At 40.8% G+C, this 21,124-nt stretch overlaps 1 protein-coding gene and 1 long non-coding RNA gene across 6 annotated transcripts in view; one reads left to right on the forward strand and one right to left on the reverse strand.

The window, feature by feature from the left end:
- Positions 1-21,124, reverse strand: part of ece2a (endothelin converting enzyme 2a) — a 216,461-nt gene that overhangs the window by 153,992 nt on the left and 41,345 nt on the right. Inside the window, exons 1-2 of one of the 5 annotated variants that reach the window (XM_090182799.1) lie at positions 11,059-11,133; positions 10,587-10,648 (exon numbers count right to left, since the gene is read on the reverse strand). The exons of the other annotated variants lie outside the window; for them this stretch is intronic. The gene's annotated coding sequence lies outside the window, so the exon portion shown is untranslated. Of the gene's footprint in view, positions 1-10,586; positions 10,649-11,058; positions 11,134-21,124 lie in introns of those variants that run through there. 5 annotated transcript variants of the gene reach the window in all.
- Positions 1-21,124, forward strand: part of LOC149982155 (uncharacterized) — a 472,901-nt gene that overhangs the window by 18,093 nt on the left and 433,684 nt on the right. The gene's annotated exons all lie outside the window — the stretch shown is intronic.

Consider the following 21,124-nt stretch of genomic DNA (forward strand, 5'->3'; position numbering starts at 1 on the left):
TATATATATTTTTTAAGTACATGCGCATAAGGCATATGTTTTGTCCATTTGCAATATGATTTCATAGGAAGTCAAAAGTCAAAAGTCAAAAATGTCAAAATTTGGTAAAAAACTTCACACATCCTTAAAAAAGTGCTTTCTGGACCTTTTTTCAAAATTCTTTCGATTTTTGTGTCAATTACACATGTATAAGAACTTTATCAACATACTTTAGTCATACTTTATTATCATATATATATATATTTTTTTACTTGTGCATAAGGCATATGTTTTCTCCATTTGGAATATGATTTCATAGGAAGTCAAAAGTCAAAAGTCAAAAATGTCAAAATTTGGTAAAAAACTTCATACATCCTTAAAAAAGTGCTTTCTTGACCTTTTTTCAAAATTCTTTCGATTTTTGTGTCAATAACACATGTATAAGAACTTTATCAACATACTTTATTATCATATTTTTTTTACTTGTGCATAAGGCATATGTTTTCTCCATTTGCAATATGATGTCATAGGAAGTCAAAAGTCTAAGTCAAAAGTAAATATTTTCCTCCGTGCAACTGATGATCTAAAATGTGCAACAAAATTTTTGGGATTTTTTTTGTTTATGTTTCCTTACTTTTTCAAAGTCACTGTGCATTTGCAATATGTTTTAATGGGCAGATACCATCACGAATTTGTCATGCTCAAAATTCAAACTTTACTTTGCTCAAACTATACCTTGGTCAACTTGTATTACATATTTCTTTTTGTTTTACTTGTGCATAAGGCATATGTTTTCTCCATTTGCAATATGATGTCATAGGAAGTCAAAAGTCAAAGTCAAAAGTAAACATTTTCCTCCGTGCACCTGGTGATCTGAAATGTGCACCTGGTGACCTGAAATGTGCACCTGGTGATCTAAAATATGCAACTGGTAACCCAAAAAAAAAATTTTGGGATGTTTTTTTGTTTATGTTTCCTTACTTTTTCAAAGTCACTGTACATTTGCAATATGTTTTAATGGGCAGGTACCATCACGAATTTGTCATGCTCAAAATTCAAACTTTACTTTGCTCAAACTATACCTTGGTCAACTTGTATTACATATTTCTTTTTGTTTTACTTGTGCATAAGGCATATGTTTTCTCCATTTGCAATATGATGTCATAGGAAGTCAAAAGTCAAAGTCAAAAGTAAATATTTTCCTCCGTGCACCTGGTGATCTGAAATGTGCACCTGGTGACCTGAAATGTGCACCTGGTGATCTAAAATATGCAACTGGTAACCCAAAAAAAAAATTTTGGGATGTTTTTTTGTTTATGTTTCCTTACTTTTTCAAAGTCACTGTGCATTTGCAATATGTTTTAATGGGCAGGTACCATCACGAATTTGTCATGCTCAGAATTCAAGCTTGTGATCTAAAATATGCAGCTGGTTACCCAACATTTTTTGGGATGTTTTTTTGTTTATGTTTCCTTACTTTTTCAAAGTCTCTGTGCATTTGCAATATGTTTTAATGGGCAGGTACCATCACGAATTTGTTTATCGAATTTGTTTATGTTTCCTTACTTTTTCAAAGTCACTGTGCATTTGCAATATGTTTCAATGGGCAGGTACCATCACGAATTTGTCATGCTCAAAATTTTTTAGATGTATTTTTTTTTGTTTCCTTACTTTTTCAAAGTCACTGTGCATTTGGAATATGTTTTAATGGGCAGGTACCATCACGAATTTGTTTATCGAATTTGTTTATGTTTCCTTACTTTTTCAAAGTCACTGTGCATTTGCAATATGTTTCAATGGGCAGGTACCATCACGAATTTGTCATGCTCAAAAAATTTTAGATGTATTTTTTTTTGTTTCTTACTTTTTCAAAGTCACTGTGCATTTGGAATATGTTTTAATGGGCAGGTACCATCACGAATTTGTTTATCGAATTTGTTTATGTTTCCTTACTTTTTCAAAGTCACTGTGCATTTGCAATATGTTTCAATGGGCAGGTACCATCACGAATTTGTCATGCTCAAAAAATTTTAGATGTATTTTTTTTTGTTTCTTACTTTTTCAAAGTCACTGTGCATTTGGAATATGTTTTAATGGGCAGGTACCATCACGAATTTGTTTATCGAATTTGTTTATGTTTCCTTACTTTTTCAAAGTCACTGTGCATTTGCAATATGTTTCAATGGGCAGGTACCATCACGAATTTGTCATGCTCAAAATTCAAGCTTGTGATCTAAAATATGCAGCTGGTTACCCAACATTTTTTGGGATGTTTTTTTGTTTATGTTTCCTTACTTTTTCAAAGTCACTGTGCATTTGCAATATGTTTTAATGGGCAGGTACCATCACGAATTTGTTTATCGAATTTGTTTATGTTTCCTTACTTTTTCAAAGTCACTGTGCATTTGCAATATGTTTCAATGGGCAGGTACCATCACGAATTTGTCATGCTCAAAAAATTTTAGATGTATTTTTTTTTGGTTCTTACTTTTTCAAAGTCACTGTGCATTTGGAATATGTTTTAATGGGCAGGTACCATCACGAATTTGTTTATCGAATTTGTTTATGTTTCCTTACTTTTTCAAAGTCACTGTGCATTTGCAATATGTTTCAATGGGCAGGTACCATCACGAATTTGTCATGCTCAAAATTTTTTAGATGTATTTTTTTTTGTTTCCTTACTTTTTCAAAGTCACTGTGCATTTGGAATATGTTTTAATGGGCAGGTACCATCACGAATTTGTTTATCGAATTTGTTTATGTTTCCTTACTTTTTCAAAGTCACTGTGCATTTGCAATATGTTTCAATGGGCAGGTACCATCACGAATTTGTCATGCTCAAAATTTTTTAGATGTATTTTTTTTTGTTTCTTACTTTTTCAAAGTCACTGTGCATTTGGAATATGTTTTAATGGGCAGGTACCATCACGAATTTGTTTATCGAATTTGTTTATGTTTCCTTACTTTTTCAAAGTCACTGTGCATTTGCAATATGTTTCAATGGGCAGGTACCATCACGAATTTGTCATGCTCAAAAAATTTTAGATGTATTTTTTTTTGTTTCTTACTTTTTCAAAGTCACTGTGCATTTGGAATATGTTTTAATGGGCAGGTACCATCACGAATTTGTTTATCGAATTTGTTTATGTTTCCTTACTTTTTCAAAGTCACTGTGCATTTGCAATATGTTTCAATGGGCAGGTACCATCACGAATTTGTCATGCTCAAAAAATTTTAGATGTATTTTTTTTTGTTTCTTACTTTTTCAAAGTCACTGTGCATTTGGAATATGTTTTAATGGGCAGGTACCATCACGAATTTGTTTATCGAATTTGTTTATGTTTCCTTACTTTTTCAAAGTCACTGTGCATTTGCAATATGTTTCAATGGGCAGGTACCATCACGAATTTGTCATGCTCAAAAAATTTTAGATGTATTTTTTTTTGTTTCTTACTTTTTCAAAGTCACTGTGCATTTGCAATATGTTTTAATGGGCAGGTACCATCACGAATTTGTCATGCTATAAAAATCCTGCAGGAATGTGAAATTGACTGGCCCGATGAACTCGGGATGGCTTTGCAGTGATTCTGGGTCATCTCAATCGCTCGTTTGGGTTGATTTCAGAATGTCGCTTTTGGTGATGTTTTTTCACTATAGAATCATATTGCAAATGTACAAGAGTCAAGTGGACAAGAGTCCATCAGTCAATTAGATATCATTCTGACCACCAAACTGATACAAACTGACACCAAACCCACTTTTTCCAACTCGTTTAGTAGCCAACTATTACATACTTCAGAGCTGGCCCAAAATTCACAACGCCTTCGGTACAAACCATAAAAAAACCATAAAACACGTAGTTACGTTCTAGCTGCGGGTCCATTTCTTATGTTATGTGTTGGCCTAGCTGAGGCGACCCCGAATCCCAAGTTTCGGCTCGATAGGTCATTTGGTGTCCGAGAAAAACCCTAATTGGTGCTGAAAATCCACTATTTTCCATGACTTGCTACGGGGTCCTTGAATGAGATATCGGACAGAAACGTTGGGGTCTGTCTATATGGGCCGAGACGTTCGCAATGCACCTAGTCTTGCGACTCTGGGACATTTCTAAATGTCGTCATTTTCGTGATGCAAAAATGAATTGAAGTTATTTCAAATGTACGAGGCTGTTTCTCGGTCCGAGAACCTTCTAGAGCCACGTAACTCACCACGCACCATCTACGGGAGGTCTAGAACAGGTTTCTAACGTTTCGGAACTCTAGGTCCGACGGTTCTTTTTTAGCTCCAACAAAGCTAACTATTGGAGCCACTGTCTGTCTCTACGCACCCCAATACGTCCCTCCATCCAAGTTGTGTTTTAGTGCAATTTTTTTTTCCTTTGATTTTTTTTGGGAAAAATGACTGATTTACAGTTCATGGGGGTTGCCTAATCACACATATGAAGTTTTGGAAAGATCAGACTTTTTTAACCCTTCGAAACAGCCCCTGAGACACCAATTATGGCACTTCCGGTTGGCACAGGAAGTTATAAATCAACACATATCCTCATTGGGGTATGCTGTTACAGAATCCTGAGTTTTAAGTCCTTACGTTAAGAATTGACTGATCTACACAGGGTTGAATGCACTATGTCTATCAAACTGCATGCAGTGTATGGGTAAACACTTTTAGGGGCATTTTAACCACTTCCGGTTGGTCCAGGAAGCTTAGAATCAACACAGGTAGACCTCATAGTGGCCTGATGGACTGGTACCGAAGACAGCTTCATACGGCATTCATAACCCACATAGGCCTCAGGTTGAAATTAGGGGTGCAGGCAATGTATTCCTATGGGGAGAGATGACACTGTAATCTGTGAGATCAAAAAACACTGTTTTACTGTGAAGGGTTAATGCCACACGGTCAAGGTTAGGCTTGTTCAGATCGGGAGGACCTTAGGAACATTCATGTGGTGGAATTTTTCTTCTCACTCTAACGGTTCTCTCACTGTCACCCAAAAGCAAATGACATTGTGGTGCAGGCTTCATATTGGGCCTACTATTGTAATGGTCGCTGCGCCTAGACCGAGCGAGCTACGGTCAAGCGGGATAGCTCGTTGAACTCAGAACAGTCTGGAGACTATGGTGATGCCATTTTTTGTGTTGATTTCAGAATGCCATTTTGGTGATGGTCCCTCTCCGTTTAAACATATTGCAAATGTACAAAAGTCAACTAGCAAGTCAGTGTCCATCAGTCAATTAGATGTCATTATGACACCAAATGGATATCAATTGACACCAAACCCACTTTTTCCTACTCATTTAGTAGCCAACTATCACATATGTCAGAGCAGGCCCATAATTCACAGCGCCTCTAGTTGAAAACATAATAAAAAGGTAAAACACATAGTTACGTTCTAGCTGCGGGTCCAGTTCGGACATTATGTGAAGTCCTATGTGAGGCGACCCCGAATACCGAGTTTCGGCTCGATAGGTCATTTGGTGTCCGAGAAAAACCCTAATTGGTGCTGAAAATCCACTATTTTCCATGACTTGCTACGGGGTCCTTGAATGAGCTATCGGACAGAAACTTTGGGGTCCGTCTCTATGGGCCGAGCCGGTTTCAACGCACCTAGCCTTGCGTCTCTGAGACTTTTCTAAACGTCGTCATTTTCGTGATGCAAAAATGAATTGAAGTTATTCCAAATGTACGAGGCTGTTTCTCGGTCCGAGAACCGTCTAGAGCCACGTAACTCGCCACGCACCATGGCCCGGAGGTCTAGAACAGGTTTCTAAAGTTTCGGAACTCTAGGTCCGACCGTTCTTTTTTAGCTCCAACAAAGCTAACTATTGCGGCCACTGTCTGTCTCTACGCACCCCAATACGTCCCTCCATCCAAGTTGTGTTTTAGTGCAATTTTTTTTTCCTTTGATTTTTTTTGGGAAAAATGACTGATTTACAGTTCATGGGGGTTGCCTAATCACATATATGAAGTTTTGGACAGATCTGACTTTTTTAACCCTTCGAAACAGCCCCTGAGACACCAATTATGGCACTTCCGGTTGGCACAGGAAGCTATAAATCACCACATGTCTTGATTGACATGGCCACTTACAGAATCCTGAGTTTTAAGTCCTTACGTTAAGAATTGACTGATCTACACAGGGTTGAATGCACCATGTCTATCAAACTGCAGGCAGTGTATGGGTAAACACTTTTAGGGTGATTTGAACCACTTCCGGTTGGTCCAGGAAGCTTAGAATCAACACAGGTAGACCTCATAGTGGCCTGATGGACTGGTACCGAAGACAGGTTCATACGGCATTCATAACCCACATAGGCCTCAGGTTGAATTTTGTGGTGCAGGCTATGTATTCCTATGGGGAGAGATGACACTGTAATCTGTGAGATCAAAAAACACTGTTTTACTGTTAAGGGTTAATGCCACACGGTCAAGGTTAGGCTTGTTCAGATCGGGAGGACCTTATGAACATTCCTATGGTGGAATTTTTCTTCTCACCCTAACGGTTCTCTCACTGTCACTCAAAAGCAAATGACATTGTGGGGCAGGCTTCATTTTGGGCCTAATATTCTAATGGTTGCTGCGCCTAGACCGAGCGAGCTACGGTCAAGCGGGATAGCTCGTTGAACTCAGCACAGTCTGGAGACTATGGTGATGCCATTTTTTGTGTTGATTTCAGAATGCCATTTTGGTGATGGTCCCTCTCTGTTTAAACATATTGCAAATGTACAAAAGTCAACTAGCAAGTCAGTGTCCATCAGTCAATTAGATGTCATTATGACACCAAACCCACTGTTTCCTACTCATTTAGATGCCAACTATCATATATGTCAGAGCAGTCCCATAATTCACAGCGCCTCTAGTTTAAAACATAATAAAAAGGTAAAACACATAGTTACGTTCTAGCTGCGGGTCCAGTTCGGACATTATGTGAAGTCCTATGTGAGGCGACCCCGAATCCCGAGTTTCGGCTCGATAGGTCATTTGGTGTCCGAGAAAAACCCTAATTGGTGCTGAAAATCCACTTATTTCCATGCCTTGCTACGGGGTCCTTGAACGAGCTATCGGACAGAAACTTTGGGGTCCGTCTCTATGGGCCGAGCCGGTTTCAACGCACCTAGCCTTGCGTCTCTGAGACTTTTCTAAACGTCGTCATTTTCGTGATGCAAAAATGAATTGAAGTTATTGCGAATGTACGAGGCTGTTTCTCGGTCCGAGAACCATCTAGAGCCACGTAACTCGCCACGCACCATGGCCCGGAGGTCTAGAACAGGTTTCTAAAGTTTCGGAACTCTAGGTCCGACCGTTCTTTTTTAGCTCCAACAAAGCTAACTATTGCGGCCACTGTCTGTCTCTACGCACCCCAATACGTCCCTCCATCCAAGTTGTGTTTTAGTGCAATTTTTTTTTCCTTTGATTTTTTTTGGGAAAAATGACTGATTTACAGTTCATGGGGGTTGCCTAATCACATATATGAAGTTTTGGACAGATCTGACTTTTTTAACCCTTCAAAACAGCCCCTGAGACACCAATTATGGCACTTCCGGGTTGGCACAGGAAGCTATAAGTCACCACATATCCTCATTGGGGTATGCTGTTACAGAATCCTGAGTTTTAAGTCCTTACGTTAAGAATTGACTGATCTACACAGGGTTGAATGCACTATGTCTATCAAACTGCATGCAGTGTATGGGTAAACACTTTTAGGGGCATTTTAACCACTTCCGGTTGGTCCAGGAAGCTTAGAATCGACACAGGTAGACCTCATAGTGGCCTGATGGACTGGTACCGAAGACAGGTTCATACGGCATTCATAACCCACATAGGCCTCAGGTTGAAATTAAGGGTGCAGGCAATGTATTCCTATGGGGAGAGATGACACTGTAATCTGTGAGATCAAAAAACCCTGTTTTACTGTGAAGGGTTAATGCCACACGGTCAAGGTTAGGCTTGTTGAGATCGGGAGGACCTTAGGAACATTCATGTGGTGGAATTTTTCTTCTCACCCTAACGGTTCTCTCACTGTCACTCAAAAGCAAATGACATTGTGGGGCAGGCTTCATTTTGGGCCTACTATTCTAATGGTCGGTTATTGTGTTATTTCAGAAAATCATAGAAAATCACAGAAATGTCGCAGAGCTCCGCAGCACACTTTAAAAAGATTCGTATGAACACCCTGCAACTGGATCTGTAACCGTTGAAAAAAAAAAATGCCTATTTGTGACCATCACCAATTTGTCATTGTTCCGTTTCTCTTAAATGACGATAGATAAATGGCTGGTTCTTTTTTTATTGACACCGGAGGCTCCTTGGCTTTGACCTGAAGTGGAAAAATAATTTCTCTACTTCCATTTTAAGCCTTTAATCCCAGAAAAATGGCCGTAGCTCAAAAACCGTCGAGGCCTAGACGCCATCCCGTTCGGGGCCAACTGCCCCTTGAGCCAAACCTACGCTCGCCAAGTTTCGGCTTCGAAATATTTTCAGTTTTTGAGATAAGGCCCCGTCGCGATTCGTGATGTTTTGCCAAATTGCCATATGATTCCGTATGCCATCTGGTGGGAGTGTCCGGGACGGCGGAAAAACGGTCCGAAACTTGTTTTTTTTTTTAAACGGGAACCGAAAGTCCGACAAAGTTCATTCGATGACTTCCCGGTAGGTCTGGCCCTACCGCACGGCCCGACGCCGACCGCGAATTTTACAAACGATTTCGGACGTCGGGTAAGGGACCGTACATTTGCAATATGGACTTTCTCACTGATCATACACGAAATGCCGAAATGTTCCCTTAATGTATGTAAAGACAAGATTCAATCAAGAATATTCTGATGGGTGACATTATTAGCTTTACTTTTGAATTTATTTTTATTTAACCAGGCAAGTTTTCACTTTTGATAATGATGTTTTCCTCTAATGTAACATCCGCGCTTGTAGCCTACTGCCATGTGCGCATTGCTGCGCTTACAATGTGAAGAAATAGCCTAATAGTTTATCAATATTTTAAGCTAAATGTTCTCATCTGTTGTGTCAGGCTCATTGCTTAAAACAATTGTTTTGATGCTATTGGTTGTATTCATTTGGGATCTGTCGTATCCCACAACTGTCCCAGACTATGTTTGGAATATTTTTTTCTCGCACAGAATAGGTCAACTTCTGTACTATGGGGGATAGTAGATTGACATAGTGCTTTTGCTGTTCGTTAGGCATACATATCTTGTTGGCTGATTTAAAGTAAATGTGGACAGTTCTTCTAGTATCTTTTAATATGCACCTCGGAATGGGATAAGGACATGCGCAGTTGCGTCCCCGATGTGTCTGTCTTCACTTGTAGCCTGTGAGAAAGACACGATCACGTGATGGAGAGCCATGTGAGTGAGAGGTGCTTTGGAGCACACAGCCGGAAGAAGGGAATTATAATTATTATATTCAGCCCAAGGGCACAACGGCAACTGGCCGCAAAAGGGAAGAATTGTTTTAGGGGGCATTATGGCCACACAAAGGGGATGCAGCCGGTAAATTCGAGGCATTATCAAGTGCTTGTCAAATTGTGAATGAGAGACTGATGAAGTGTGTACATCCTGCGCAAAAAAAAACAAAGCAGAGCTCAAGCCTTTCATGCAACTTTTTTCAAGTCATCATTAGAGTCTCATCATGCAGCCCAACTTTTGTAGAACTACATTTACATTAATAACTCTAAATTAAGCATATAGGAGTACCAATTTCTTTGTTAACCGCTCAACACAAAATAGCCACAAGTGCGCACTTCCTCAAATCGAGAAAATACACTTTCTATTTTATTCAGCTTTGTTGTTAATTGTATTCTTCATACTATAAATAATATAAAATAATGGCACGTAATTCTAAGCAAATCTTGTCTGCTGTGTGAGCAATTAACTAGTGTAGCCCACAGCCATATGGCATAGCCAACTCAGGGCCTCTATCATAAGGACAATTCAGAGTATGCTGTTCTGCTCTTCTGAACCAGACATTTTCTTCATTTCATGCTTCTTTAGACCTGTCTAAAATAAATCAGGGATTTATTGTGAAGGTGTAGGCTATATTACATGGATTTATTAGACTTTTAAAAATGTAGATGTTCCACAGGTGTACATCAGTGCCTTTGTAGGCTATGGGTGGATGGCAGGAGATGATGCTAAATGTGTTTATGTTAACTAACGGTCAATTACCGGGAGACCGACGGTTATTTGCTTGACAATCACCGGCTGATGAAATGTCATGACCGCCACATCCTTAGTCCTGAAGATAAACAGAGAAATAAGAAACACACTGGTACAGAAACACACAATTTTAACCTTTCTGATCTCCCCATCCCGGATCCGGGATCGTGAATACAGACTCAAGCTCATTACCATAACGCAACGTTAACTATTCATGAAAATCGCAAATGAAATTAAATAAATATGCTAGCTCTCAAGCTTAGCCTTTTGTTAACAACACTGTCATCTCAGATTTTCAAAATATGCTTCTCAACCATTGCAAAACAAGCATTTGTGTAACAGTATTGATGGCTAACGTAGCATTTAGCATTAGCATTCAGCTGGCAACATTTACACAAAAAAACAGAAAAGCATTCAAATAAAATCATTTACCTTTGAAGAACTTCAGATGTTTTCAATGAGGAGACTCTCAGATAGCAAATGTTCAGTTTTTCCTGAAAGATTATTTGTTTAGGACAAATCGCTCCGTTTTCTGCGTCACGTTTAGCTATGAAAAAACCCCTGTATCCAGGATTGTGTAAATCTATCAGCAAGCTCATTAGCATAACACAACGTTAACTATTCATGAAAATCGCAAATGAAATGAAATAAATATGCCATCTCTCAAGCTTAGCCTTTTGTAAACAACACTGTCATCTCAGATTTTCAAAATATGCTTCTCAACCATAGGAAAACAATCATTTGTGTAAAAGTAGCTAGCTAGCGTTAGCATTTAGCGTTAGCATTTAGCGTTAGCATTTAGCGTTAGCATTTAGCGTTAGCATTTAGCGTTAGCATTTAGCGTTAGCATCCAGCACGCAACATTTCAACAAAAACATAAAAGCCTTCAAATAAAATAATTTACCTTTGAAGAACTTCTGATGTTTTCAATGAGGATACTCTCAGTTAGATAGCAGATGCTCAGTTTTTCCAAAAAGATTCTTTGTGTATTAGAAATAGCTCCGTTTTATACATCACATTTGGCTACCAAAAAAAATCCGAAAATTCAGTCCTCAAAATGCGAACTTTTTTCCAAATTAACTCCATAATATCGACTGAAAACATGGCAAACGTTGTTTAGAATCAATCATCAAGGTGTTTTTCACATATCTCTTCATTGATTCATCGTTCTTGGACACATGGTTTCTCCCCTATATCAAATGGAAAAGTACGAGCAGCTGGCAATTGCGCACCGAATTCCACGCAGGACACCAGGCGGACACTTGGAAAATGTAGTCTCTTATGGTCAATCTTCCAATGATATGCCTACAAATACGTCACAATGCTGCTAAGACCTTGGGCGAACGACAGAAAGTGTAGGCTCATTCCTTGCGCAATCACAGCCATATAAGGAGACAATGGAAAACAGAGCTTCAGAAATTCTGCTAATTCCTGGTTGATGCATCATCTTGGTTTCGCCTGTAGAATGAGTTCTGGGGCACTTACAGACAAAATCTTTGCAGATTCTGAAACTTCAGAGTGTTTTCTTTCCAAAACTGTCAAGCATATGCATAGTCGAGCATCTTTTCGTGACAAAATATCGCGCTTAAAACGGGAACGTTTTTTATCCAAAAATGAAATAGCGCCCCTAGAGATCTAACAGGTTAACAACACAACAGATGCACATAGGACGACACATTATACACACAGGGACAGGTACATGACTTGGAGAGCATGTCACACACACTCACAGCCAGAGGAGGCTGGTGAGTAGTAAACCACTGAGAAGAACACAGTGTGTCATAAATGAAGAAAACATCCTGTCATGTTGAACATCTGTTTTTCACAGCAAGTAACAGACCCCTAGTCTCTCTCTCTGCTGAGCTCAGTCTCTAGCCTTCTCTCTCTCGCTCCTTCCTCCGCTCGCTCTCTCTCTCTCTCCCTACCCCTCTCTCTCTCCCCACTTCTCGTTCTCCTTTTTTCCCTCTCTCTATACCCTTCACTCACCCTACCTCCCTGTCTCCTTCTCTCCCTCCTTCTCTCCCTAATTTCAAATGTCATATTATAGCTATTTACAGTGTTGTAACGATGTGCAAATAGTTATAGTGGGAAACATTGCCAAAGCAAGTGAAATAGATAATAAACAAAAGTGAAATAAACATTATTAAATAAACATCACATTCACAAAAGTTCCAAAATAATGAAAATGTCATATTATACAGTGTTGCAACGATGTGCAAATAGTTAAAGTACAAAAGGGAAAATAAATAAACATAAATATGGTTTATATTTACAATGATGTTTGTTCTTCACTGGTTGACCTTTTCTTGTGGTAACAGGTCACAGATCTTGCTGCTGTGATAGTAGACTGTGGTATTTCACCCAATAGATATGGGAGTTTATCAAAATTGGGTTTGTTTTAAAATTCTTTGTGGATCTGTGTAATCTGAGGGAAGTATGTGTCTCTAATATGGTCATACATTGGACAGGAGGTTAGGAAGTGAAGTTCAGTGTCCACCTCATTTTGTGGGCATAGCCTGTCTTCTCTTGAGAGCCAGGTCTGCCTACGGCGGCCTTTCCCAATAGCAAGGCTATGCTCACTGAGTCTGTACATAGTCAAAGATTTCCTTAAGTTTGGGTTAGTCACAGTGGTCAGGAATTCTGCCACTGTGTACTCTCTGTTTAGGGCCAAATAGCAATCTAATTTGCTCTGTTTTTTTGTAGGTTCTTTGCAATGTGTGAAGTAATTATCTTATTGTTTTGTCATGATTTGGTTGGGTCTAATTGGCTCTGTCCGGTCTGGTTGTATTTTTGAACAGAGCCCCAGGATCAGCTTGCTTAGGGGACTCTTCTCCAGGTTATGGAAGGTTTGGGAATCGCTGACTTTTAGGTGGTTGTAGAATTTAAATGTTATTTTCTGGATTTTGATAAATAGCAGGTATCGGCCTAATTCTGCTCTGCATGCATTATTTGGTGTTTTATGTTGTACACTGAGGATATTTTTGCAGAATTCTGCATGCAGTCTCAATTTGGTGTTTGTCCCATTTTGTGAATTCTTGGTTTGTGAGCGGACCCCAGACCTCACAACCATAAAGGGCAATGGGTTCTATAACTTATTCAAGTATTTTTTTGCCAGATCCTAATTGGGAAGTCAAATTTTATGTTTGTTTTGATGGCATAGAAAGCCCTTCTTGTCTTGCCTCTCAGATCGTTCACAGCTTTGTGGAAGTTACCTGTGGCGCTGATGTTTAGGCCAAGGTATGTATAGTTTTTTGTGTGCCCTAGGGCAACGATGTCTAGATGGAATTTGTATTTGTGGTCCTTGGCGAATGGATCGTTTTTGGAACACCATTATTTTTGTCTTACTGAGACTTACTGTCAGGTCCTAGATCTGACAGAATCTGTGCAGAAGATCTAGGTGCTGCTGTAGGCCCTCCTTGGTTGGGGACAGAAGCACCAGATCATCAGCAAACAGTAGACATTTGACTTCAGATTCTAGTAGGGTGAGGCTGGGTACTGCAGACTATTCTAGAGCCCTCGCCAATTCGTTGATAATATGTTGAAGAGGGTGTGGCATAAGCTGCATCCCTGTCTCACCCCACGGCTCTGTGGGAAGAAATGTGTGTTTTTTGCCAATTTTAACTGCACACTTGTTGTTTGTGTACAAGGACTTATAATGTCGTATGTTTTTCCCCAAACACCGCTTTCCATCAATCTGAATACCAGACCTTCATGCCAAATTGAGTCAAAATCTTTTTTGAAATCAACAAACCATGAGAAGACTTTTCCTTCGTTTAGGTTTATTTGTTTGTCAATTAGGGTGTGCAGGGTGAATACGTGATCTGTGTTACGGTATTTTGATAAAAAAGCCAATTTGACATTTGCTCAGTACATTGTTTTCAATGAGGAAATGTACGAGTCTACAGGAGAGTACTGTCAGGAGCTCTGCAGTGTCTGAGGGCCCCCTACTCTGCTCTCACAGGAGACAGAACTGGTTTGCACGCACACAACCAGGACACATAGAGTGACAGGGAGGGGGAGGGTGGAGGCAGGGAGGGTGTAGGCAGGGAGGGGGAGGGTGGAGGCAGGGAGGGGGGATGGAGGCAGGGGGGGGGGAGGCAGGGAGGGGGAGGGTGGAGGCAGGGAAGGGGGGGGCAGGGAATGGGGGGAGGCAGGGAATGGGGGGCAGGGAGGGGGGGTGGAGGCAGGGAGGGGGGAGGCAGGGAGGGGGGGGGGTGGAGGCAGGGAGGGGCGAGGCAGGGAAGGGGGGGCAGGGAAAGCAGGGAGTGAGATCTAAGCCTATCTAAATCTGACATCACTGTTAAGAAACGCCAGCCTAGCTCATTACATGGGGGTAAAAACGTTCAACCGAACACAGACACTCTGCTCCCCCGAACATCAAATAGTCATCAACCTAGCTAGCACATCACATTAGCACAAGCTCCTATTAAAGCTAGCAGACAGTACGTGAAACAGGGCAACATGATTTAACCTCTAAGCTAAAAGCTATCTCTTGTCTCAGGAACTCGAGTTCTGTCATCGTACGGGATGCTGTTGACTGCTGCTAACCAAAACAGACACTTACATCATGGGGTGTATTGGTGTCAGTGTTTTCCACAAGCACATGGAGTAAGTAGCCAGCCAAAGCCAAATAGAAAATCAGCCAGCCAGGAACCGTGGGGGAAGCTCTATTTTGGTGGCCTCCAGTACATTCTAATGCCTTGTTTCAATCCAAAGTACTTTACTACTTTATTGAGTTTACCTCTCAGATGGGGATTTTTTTTGTGGTATTATGTTTAAATTACTAAAACATTGATGAATTCAGTGTATTGTTAGTTTTTTGGTTATATCATCTAGGCCAGGGTTCAACAACTGGCAGCACGCAGGCAAAATGGTTTTATTTGGCTACTGTAGCACCAAGATTTCTGTTGATTTAAAAATATATATATTTTCATTGTTGAAAATAAAAGCCTACAAAAACACCAGGAAATCAGCTCCAAGTGATTTTAGTTTGAGGAATCAGTTCCCAAGTATTACAGAGACATGATCATGTACAAATGTAAACAAGGTTCAACTTATTATGTTTTAGTCAAATATTATATCCGTGTGGGCTTCTGCGGTCAATTTGCTGTCTACAAATGATTTGTAATGATGAAGCTCTGACCATCCATTCCAGATAAAACCGGTCGTTGGCTGAATCTCGTTGATGATCCCTGGTCTAGGACTATTTTCTAATTAAGAGGACTATTTTCTAATAAAGAGAACAAACATTTTTATTTAAATGTAATAGAGGTCGACCGATTATGATTTTTTAATGCCGATACTGATTATTGGAGGACCAAAAAAAAGCCGATACCGATTAATTGGCCGATTTAAAAATAATAATACATGTAAAATGTATTTGTAATAATGACAATTACAACAATACTGAATTAACACTTATTTTAACTTAATATAATACATAAATTAAAATCTATTTAGCCTCAAGTAGATAATGAAACATGTTCAATTTGTTTTAAATAATGCAAAAACAAAGTGTTGGAGAAGAAAGTAAAAGTGCAATATGTGCTATGTAAGAAAGCTAACGTTTCAGTTCCTTGCTCAGAACATGAGAACATATGAAAGCTGGTGGTTCCTTTTAACATGAGTCTTCAATATTCCCAGATAAGAAGTTTTAAGTTGTAGTTATTATAGGAATATTTCCCTCTATACCATTTGTATTTCATTAACCTTTGACTATTGGATGTTCTTATAGGCACTTTAGTATTGCCAGTGTAACAGTATAGCTTCCGTCCCTCTCCTCGCTCTTCCCTGGGCTCGAACCAGCAACACAACGACAACAGCCACCATCGAAGCAGCGTTACCCATGCAGAGCAAGGGGGGAGGGAGGCAGGGGAGTTAGGAGAGAGAGAGAAAGAACAATTTAAACCACCCCAGAGCGAGTGAAGTTTGAAAAGCTATTAGCGCGCGCTAACTAGCCAGCCATTTCACTTCGGTCACACCAGCCTCATCTCAGGAGTTGATAGGTTTGAAGTCATAAACAGTGCATTGCTTGATGCACAACAAAGAGCTGCTGGCAAAACGCACGAGAGTGCTGTTTGAATGAATGTTTATGCGCCTGCTTCTGCCTACCACCGCTCAGTCAGATACTTAGATACTTGTATGCTTGTATGCTCAGTCAGATTATATGCAACACAGGACACGCTAGATAATATCTAGTAATATCATCAACCATGTGTAGTTAACTAGTGATTATGATTGATTGTTTTTTATAAGATAAGTTTAATGCTAGCAACTTACCTTCGCTTACTGCATTTGCGTAACAGGCAGTCTCCTTGTGGAGTGCAACGAGAGAGAGGCAGGTCGTTATTGCGTTGGACTAGTTAACTGTAAGGTTGCAAGATTGGACGAGGCAGTTAACCCACCGTTCCTAGGCCATCATTGAAAATAAGAATGTGTTCTTAACTGACTTGCCTAGTTAAATAAAGATTAAATAATTCAATTGGCATATCGGCGCACAAAAATACCGACTTCCGATTGTTATGAAAACTTGAAATCGGCCCTAATTAATCGGCCATTCCGATTAATCGGTCGACCTCTAAAATGTAACCTGTCTTCTCTTGAGATTTGTCTTATTTACAGTTTTACTGCAAGACATGAATCGCCATAATGATGTTTGTTCTTCTAGTGACTGGGTGTATTGATAACACAATCCAAAGAATGATTCATAACTTCACCATGCTCAAAGAGTGATTCATAACTTCACCATGCTCAAAGAGTGATTCATAACTTCACCATGCTCAAAGAGTGATTCATAACTTCGCCATGCTCAAAGAGTGATCCATAACTTTACCATGCTCAAAGAGTGATCCATAACTTCACCATGCTCAAAGAGTGATTCTTGTGTGATTTTTGTGGCCGTTTGTTTGTTTGTTTTGGCATCTTTCAACAGTCCTCATTATCACATCTATACAGTCGTGGCCAAAAGTTTTGAGAATGACAAATATACATTTTCACAAAGTTTGCTGCTTCAGTGTCTTTAGATATTTTTGTCAGATGTTACTATGGAATACTGAAGTATAATTACAAGCATTTCATAAGTATCAAAGGCTTTTATTGACAATTACATGAAGTTGATGCAAAGAGTCAATATTTGCAGTGTTGACCCTTTTTCAAGACCTTTGCAATCCGCCCTGGCATGCTGTCAATTAACTTCTGGGCCACATCCTGACTGATGGCAGCCCATTCTTGCATAATCAATGCTTGGAGTTTGTCAGAATTTGTGGGGTTTTGTTGGTCCACCCACCTCTTGAGGATTGACCACAAGTTCTCAATGGGATTAAGGTCTGGGGAGTTTCCTGGCCATGGACCCAAAATATCAATGTTTTGTTGCCTTATGGCAACTTTAGACTTTCTTGGGCGCCCTGAAGCCTTCTTCACAACAATTGAACAGCTCTCCTCGAATTTCTTGATGATCCGATAAATGGTTGATTTAGGTGCAATCTTACTGGCAGCAATATCCTTGCCTGTGAAGCCCTTTTTGTGCAAAACAATGATGATGGCACGTGTTTCCTTGAAGGTAAGCATGATTGACAGAGAAAGAACAATGATTCCAAGCACCACCCTCCTTTTGAAGCTTCCAGTCTGTTATTCAAACTCAGTCAGCATGACAGAGTGATCGCCAGCATAACGAGAGAATCACTGACATGATGTTAGCTGGTCCTTTTGTGGCAGGGATGAAATGCAGTGGAAATGTTTTTGGGGGATTCAGTTCATTTGCATGGCAAAGAGGGACTTTGCAATTAATTGCAATTCATCTGATCACTCTTCATAACATTCTGGAGTATATGCAAATTGCCATCATACAAACTGAAGCAGCAGACTTTGTGAAAATTAATATTTGTGTCATTCTCAAAACTTTTGGCAGAGGCTGAGACAGAGACAGAGGCTGAGACAGAGACAGGAGCAGAGACAAAGGCTGAGATAGAGACAGAGACAGAGGCTGAGATAGAGACAGAGGCTGAGACAGAGACAGAGGCTGAGACAGAGGCTGAGACAGAGATAGAGGCTGAGATAGAGACAGGAGCAGAGACAAAGGCTGAGACAGAGACAGAGGCTGAGACAGAGACAGAGGCTGAGACAGAGACAGAGGCTGAGACAGAGACAGAGACAGAGGCTGAGACAGAGACAGGAGCAGAGACAAAGACTGAGATAGAGACAGGCTGAGAAAGAGACAGGAGCAGAGACAAAGACTGAGATAGAGACAGGCTGAGAAAGAGACAGGAGCAGAGACAAAGACTGAGATAGAGACAGGCTGAGAAAAAGACAGAGACACACACACCAACAGTCCTGATCTGAAGAGACAACCAACTGTCAACATTAATTTTCCAAACTGACAAATGGTCACGGTACCCCAAGTCTCATTTTTCTTTTCATAAAGACAAGCTCTGGAAGAAAGAATGCTGGTTAGCTTGGCAATTATTTCAATGTCAAGGCAGAGTAGGGTTGGCCGACGTCATCTTTGTCCTATCGTGATTATATGTACTCATAAAACATTGTGACATATACGATGATATCGCCTGTTATTGGCCAACCCCCCCAAAACATGTGTGGGGAAAAAATAACCTGCCGTTGGGCTATAGTGCAAAATTGTAAGCTACAACTGAATGAATCATGACAAAAGATAATGTTGTTGAAAGCCTGGGTAGAGGCTAAGTGCAGGCAAATACACTAGATATACAAAAGTATGTGGACACCTCTTCAAATTAGTAGATCTGGCTATTTCAGCCACACATGTTGCTGACAGGTATATAAAATAGAGCACACCGCCATGGAATCTCCATAGACAAACATTGGCACTAGAATGGCCTTACTAAAGATCTTAGTGACTTTCAAAGTGGCACTGTCATAGGATGCCACCTTTCCAACAAGTCAGTTTGTCAAATTTCTACCCTGCTAGAGCTGCCCCGGTCAACTGTAAGTGCTGTTATTTTGAAGTGGAAACGTCTAGGAGCAACAACGGCTCAGCCGCGAAGTGGTAGGGCACACGAGCTCAAAGAAGTGGCCTGCCGAGTGCTGAAGAGCGTAAAAAGAGCCTGTGCTTGGTTGCAAAACTCACTAATTTACAGCTTCCGAGTGGCGCAGCGGTCTAAGGCACTGCATCTCAGTGCTAGAGAAGTCACTACATTCCCTGGTTCGATTTCAGGCTGTATCACAACCAGCCGTGATTGGGAGTCCCATAGGGCGGCGCCCAATTGGCCGTCATTGTAAATAATAAGTTCTTAACTGACTTGGCTAGTTAAATAAAGGTTGTACAATAAATGTAAAAATGTACAATAAATAATGAGTTCCAAACGGCCTCCGGAATAAATAATGATTTCCAAACGGCCTCCGGAATAAATAATGAGTTCCAAACGGCCTCCGGAATAAATAATGAGTTCCAAACGGCCTCCGGAATAAATAATGAGTTCCAAACTGCCTCTGGAATAAATAATGAGTTCCAAACGGCCTCCGGAATAAATAATGAGTTCCAAACTGCCTCTGGAATAAATAATGAGTTCCAAACGGCCTCTGGAATAAATAATGAGTTCCAAACTGCCTCTGGAATAAATAATGAGTTCCAAACGGCTTCTGGAATAAATAATGAGTTCCAAACTGCCTCTGGAATAAATAATGAGTTCCAAACTGCCTCTGGAATAAATAATGAGTTCCAAACGGCCTCTGGAATAAATAATGAGTTCCAAACTGCCTCTGGAATAAATAATGAGTTCCAAACTGCCTCTGGAATAAATAATGAGTTCCAAACGGCCTCTGGAATAAATAATGAGTTCCAAACTGCCTCTGGAATAAATAATGAGTTCCAAACTGCCTCTGGAATAAATAATGAGTTCCAAACGGCCTCTGGGATAAATAATGAGTTCCAAACTGCCTCTGGAATAAATAATGAGTTCCAAACGGCCTCTGGAAGCAACGACAGCACAATGACTGCTTGTCTGTTGCTTCATGAAATGGGTTTCCATGGCCGAGCAGCCAAAACACAAGCCTAAGATCACCATGACAATGCCAAGCATCGGCCGGACTGGTGTAAAGCTCGCCGCCATTGGACTCGGTAGCAGTGGAAACGCGCTCTCTGGAGTGATGAACCACGCTTCACCATCTGGCTGTCCGACGGACAACTCTGGGTTTGGCGGATGCCAGGAAAACGCTACCTGCCCCAATGCATAGTGCCAACTGTAGAGTTTGGTGGAGGAGGAATAATGGTCTGGGGCTATTTTTCATGGTTTGGACTAGGTCCCTTAGTTCCAGTGAAGGGAAATCTTAACTCTACAGCATACAATGACATTCTAGACGATTCTGTACTTCCAACTGTGTGCCTACAGTTTGGGTAAGGCCCTTTCCTGTTTCAGCATGACAATGCCCTTTGCACAAAGCGAGATCCATACAGAAATGGTTTGTCAAGGGCCTCCTGAGTGGCACAGTGGTCTAAGGCACTGCATCACAGTGCTAGCTGTGCCACTAGAGATTCTGGTTCGAGTCCAGGCTCTGTCGCAGCCGGCCACGACTGGGAGACCCATGGGGCGGCGCACAATTGGCCCAGCGTCGTCCGAGTTAGGGGATTGTTTAGCCGGGAGAGATGTTCTTGTCCTATCTCGCTCTAGCGACGCCTGTGGTAGGCTGGGCGTAAAGCACGCTGACACTGTCGCCAGGTGTACGGTGTTTCCTCCAACACATTGGTGTGGCTGGCTTCCGGGTTAAGCGGGCATTATGTCAAGAAGCAGTGCGGCTCGGCTGGTTGTGTTTTGGAGGACGGACGGCTCTCGACCTTCGCCTCTCCCGAGTCCGTACGGGAGTTGCAGCAATGAAACAAGACTGAAAAAGGGGTAAAATAATAACACAAAAATATTAATAAATAGAAATGGGTGGTGGAGATCGGTGCGGAAGAATTTGACTGCACAGAGCCCTGACCTCAACCCCATCAAACACCTTTGGTA

Source organism: Oncorhynchus mykiss, chromosome 8 (genome assembly GCF_057628025.1).
Source record: "Oncorhynchus mykiss isolate SJ-2025 chromosome 8, ASM5762802v1, whole genome shotgun sequence".
Taxonomy (NCBI): Eukaryota; Metazoa; Chordata; class Actinopteri; order Salmoniformes; family Salmonidae; genus Oncorhynchus; species Oncorhynchus mykiss.